Below are 5,770 nucleotides of genomic sequence, written 5' to 3' on the forward strand. Positions count from 1 at the left end.
TGCTGACGCCCTAACCACTAAGCAACGCGCCTCCACTCTGCCTTACTTATTTGAAGGAAAAATGTATAAAACGCCAACTAGACATAAATATACGATAAATAAAACGAAAACATACGCTCAAAACAACGGTGTTATGGAATGACCGATGATGTAATGATGTTGGCAAATGTGGGAAACAAGTCAAGATAAGTTTTGTATTATTTATTTCAGCGAGGTTGAAAGTGTCGGGGTATTGATAAGAAAATAACTAATTCAATCTAACGTGTACACTTGTTGGCAAGGAATTAGAGAATTGTTTATCGTGTAAATATTTGAGTTCCTCCATCTGTTGGGAAAAAAGAATAGTTAGGTTAATGTTAATAAGTATTGTTTCGCAAAAGCATTACAAATTACCTTGAAATACTCATGGGATAGTGAACAAATTTGTATAATACTTAGAGGCACCGAAGTGGTCAACTGGCTTGAGATTATACCATGTTCATGAGGTCAGTATTGATACCAAAACGCGGTGGGTCTTGTTTAGCAGAACTTATAACAAGTTATATAATTTTTTGTTTTTTTTTGTATATTATTATCGTTTCTCATTGTTGCAATGCTTTATGTTCTATTCATGAATAAAGTTTGCATTATTTAAACTATTGCGATTAGATGTACACTCTACAAAACGATAAGGAAATACAAAATATTAAAAAAAGACCCGTATAGAATGCAATATGTGAAACCTGCAAAGCTTTGATATCAATTTAACCGACTTTCCAAGGGAGTTAATAAAGATATGTAACAGTTTTAACACTTTCGATGATTCAATGAAATCTAGCACGTACGTGAAAGTGACTGTTGCTTCCAACATGACAATGTGTGTAAACCTCCCTGCGGTGTGTGTGTATGTATCGCTCTCTCTGTTTACACACCACACCACACACATACACACACACATATACATATATATATAAATACAAACGCATATATATATATATACGTATATAAAGACATATGTACACAACATATAGAATATGTGAATGCTTCTGTATGCATACATCTATGCAGATAAGCATAAGTCTTATCTTATATATATATATATAATATATATATATAATATATTATATATAATAATATATATATACACACAACATACATATTCCCACATGTATATACACTATGCACACATGCTTACGTAGTGTTTGATACATATAATGTATATGTCTCTGTGTGCGCGTGTATTTGAGTACGTGTTTGCATATGTATGTATGTATGTATGTATGTATGTATGTATGTATGTATGTATGTACATCCAGATTATTTTGAGAATACTTTCAGATGTATAGCTAGAAACTGGATTATAGTCAGGTCATTCTGATATCTCTTATAGATCGATTATTGAGTAATTTGATTAATTGTTATCAAATTACATTTACATATATACAGATAAATGTATACATAACAATACACACACGCACACACAGATTAATATATATGCATCTACATAATACATACATACATACATACATTATATATATATATATATATATATATATAGATATATATATATATACGAAATTGATGCACTTGCACATAATATATATAGAAATATGTCATAGATATATATGCATCTGAACTATATAAAACCTATAAACATATAACATAATCAACAAATACACCTGTGCGTATTTGTGTGGTTGCATCTATCTATCTATCTATCTATCTATCTATCTATCTATCTATCTATCTATCTATCTATCTATCTATCTATCTATCTATCTATCTATCTATCTATCTATCTATCTATCTGTCTATCTATCTATGTAGCTATGCATTGGCGTGTGTGGTTGTGTGTACATCTATAAGTATATACATCAAGAATAAACGAATATATATATGTATGTATGTATGTATGTATGTATGTATGTATGTATGTATGTATGTATGTATGTATGTATGTATGTATGTATGTACGTATGTATCAGTTCAAATACAGCTCAGCGTGCGAAAATCAAACGACTCTCTTTTCTCTGAGCTATCTTTCCAAAATTCAATAATAACCGATGATTATTGGAATATTTCGGCTGCAACAAAATATTTAGCTGGAAAGGTATCAAATGTATTAAAACGAAAAAAACCCCGACTATTCCCACAATACACCTGTTAAACTATATGTATATGCAAGTCTCCATCCTAATGTGTTTGTATGCATTTTTAGGCGTGTGTGTGTCTATGAATGTGCGTTAGTTTCTTTCTATATTGACTGCATGACTGAGATAATCGTTTGAAGTTCTCACTTGAATTCCTCTCAGGAATACAGTACATTTAATCGTGGGTTCAATATTAAAGCTAAAATTAATGGAATGTTCCCTTATAATACAATCGAGTGCTTTATAGTAGAATGGTCTTCTTGTTTATATATATAACGTTTTCTTTTCCATCTATCTATCTATCTGTCTAAGCATCTATCTACATATCTATCTCCCTATCTATTATCTATCTATCAGTTTATCTAGCTGTCTTTTTATCTGTGTATGTATAAATGTATGTGTGTGTATATGTGCACATATATATATATATATAAATGTATATACATATCTATCTATCTATCTATCTATCTATCTATCTATCTATCTATCTATCTATCTATCTATCTATCTATCTATCTATCTATCTATCTATCTATCTATCTATCTATCTATCTATCTATCTCTCTCTCTCTCTCTATATATATATACATATACAGAAAATTATCAATTAGTCAATTTAGGGTAGCAAAAAATTCAATAGAAATTTATCGCTACCAGCGGCCTAGTGGAAAAGAGAAAATAGTCAAAGACTAAATATATAAATATAACAATTTAGGAGTGACCTTAACAGGCCATTCGTCCACCAGAAAGAGCAGCCATAACTCACACCGCCAAGTAGTAGTAATTCAGAAATTAGGTGAAAATTTAAAAACATTTACCCTAATTCATTCTTTTATTTCACCTAATTTCTGAATTACTATACTTGGCGGGGTGTGAGTTATGGCTGCTCTTTCTGGTGGACGAATGGCCTGTTAAGGTCACTCCTAAATTGTTATATTATATACATATACATATACATAATATATATATATTATATATATATATATTATATATAATATATATATATATATATGTATATATATACATACATACATACATATATATATTATATATATATATATATATATATATATATATTATATATATATATATATATATATATATATATATATATATATATCTTACTCTGATTTTTACTCTTTTACTTGTTTCAGTTATTTGACTGTGGCCATGCAGGAGCACCGCCTTTAGACGCTCGGTGGTGCGGTGAAAGCACGCTAAAAACAACAAAAAACGCCCAAAAACAAACGAAGCACGCTTCTCCTTCCCTTACATGCTTTTATTTATACTTTAGCAGATCTACATCTCTTTCGCCATCCCACGTATTTTTTGGGACACTTTCATATCTTTTATGTCCTCACATACATGCATTCACTCCACTCTGCCAAACGTTACAACCACACACTCATACACCCCAACCAATATTCTTCACTCCTCCCACACACTTTTTAACGCCTCCTTACTTTCAGACTTTCGTATATCTTGCACATAAACATACCTCTTCTCTTAAGCCCGTTTCCTCTCATACATCCATCTACATACACATTCATTCCTCCCTTCATAATTTCCCAAGAGAACATAATTCCCCACTCCGGCATACGCTGTTTTCTCACAGTTCACAAATTCTCCGATGTCTTTTCTCTATATTCTTTTACTATTGGTGTTGCACATATTTTCATTATCATTTTCTGATTTTACTTTATAATTATTTTTCTTTCCTGCACTCATTATTTCTTTCTGTCACAAAACCAAATCTTCTTTTCTCTTTCCCTTTTTTTCTGATGAAGGACTAACATCCAAAACGCTCACACGCTATCCGCTAATTCATAGTCACTAAAATAATGCCGTGCTTGTAAGACGCTTTTCTTCGTGTATTGTTCATTCTTTGTTATTTTGTCATTAAATTTTCTTGTCAGCGCTTTCACGGATTTGTCATGACTTTGAACACGGAACTGCAAGTTTGAGTTCACTATTGATGATTTTACTACAGACAGTGCATGGATTTACCAAAGACATAAATATGAAATATGGCTTAGAAAAATGCGCCAAAACAAGCAATCTTGAAAAGAGGAAAACTAGTTAAGAGTAGCTACACCACACGAGATAAAGCAAATGAAATAAGAGAATTAAACCAAAGCCATGCATACAAATATTTATGAATAAATGAACTAGATACGATACAACACACAAATGAAAGAGAAAATAAAGAAAGAATACTATAGACAAATTAGATTAATACTGAAAACAGATCTCAATGCGAAAAACAAGAAATAGGTATTAACACATTAGCCGTCCCAGTTATAAGTTACAGCTACAATATCCTTAATTGGGATCTAAATGAACTAATCAAAATATACAGGTAAACAAGAAAAATAATGACAGGATTTAGGATGCACCACCCAAAATCTGACATAGAAAGATTATATATAGAACGTACAGAAGTTGGTAGAGGCCTTATACAGCTGGAAAATAACCACCATAGGACTACAAATATACCTACTTCAGAAGTAAGGAAAACTAATACAAATAGCCACAAAACAAGAACAAAGCAAAACACTTTTCAGTCTTTAAGGAACCTGACAAATACAAATAAGAAGTCATAGCATCTAACAACTATGAAGAAGAGGAAGGAACAACAAAAGCTGTAAAACAAAGGAAATCCAAAATAAATCTAGAACATCAACGGATCAGGATAAAATGATGGCAAAATGCCCCTTCATGGCAAATACTGGGTTAAACTAAACGCAGAAGAAAGTGACAAAGCAAAATCCCAACAATGGTTGAGAAACTCAGGACTCAAAGCAGAAACTGAAGGATTTTTAATTGCAGCACAAGACCAAGCATAGTCTGTTGTGTCTGGGGAGAGTCGTTTTCTTTTTGTGCCTTATAATGTAACACACGCACCGGTAAAATTTCCACTTATTCATTATTTTTATTTTCCTAAAATTTTCGTTGCGTCTTGCAACCTTTTCAATAATCAAGAGTCAAGACTATTGAAAAGGTCGCAAGACGCAACGAAAATTTTAGGAAAATAAAAATAAGAAATAAGTGGAAATTTTACCGGTGAGTGTGTTACATTATAAGGCACAAAAAGAAAATGACTCTCCCCAGACACAACAGAATTACAGTAAATTATTTTTCAATAAATATTAACTGAATGTATAATAATGCCATTACTACGATTTGTTTCTCATTGCCGTTTATTCTGCTAGCAATCTCAACTCGTTGCCTCTTAGTTTATTGGTTGTTTGCTATTGTTTCTTATATTATATGTAACCATAACACAAGAAAAACACTTTTCATATATAGTGTAGGTGGTGGATATGTGTACTTATATGCCTCGCTTTCTATGAGACTGTAGTAGTTACATTTAGTTTTAGAAATTCCACTTGATAGTATGTTACCTTTTAGGTTAATTAATAGTTAACTACTTTATCCGGAAGATATAAAAATATCTCTGAAGCTGAAAGTAATATAAAGAGCGATAACGAAGATATTAAATATTTATAATCACTGTGTCATAGAATTGCTTGATAGTAATAGTCACATGGCAGCAAGCAATGAGAGTCAAGAAGAAGAAACTGAAGAAACATTCATGTATATAGAAAAATAATTAGAATGATCACGAAATCAGGAAAAAG

The sequence above is a fragment of the Octopus sinensis genome, linkage group LG15 (genome assembly GCF_006345805.1).
Source record: "Octopus sinensis linkage group LG15, ASM634580v1, whole genome shotgun sequence".
Classification (NCBI taxonomy): Eukaryota; Metazoa; Mollusca; class Cephalopoda; order Octopoda; family Octopodidae; genus Octopus; species Octopus sinensis.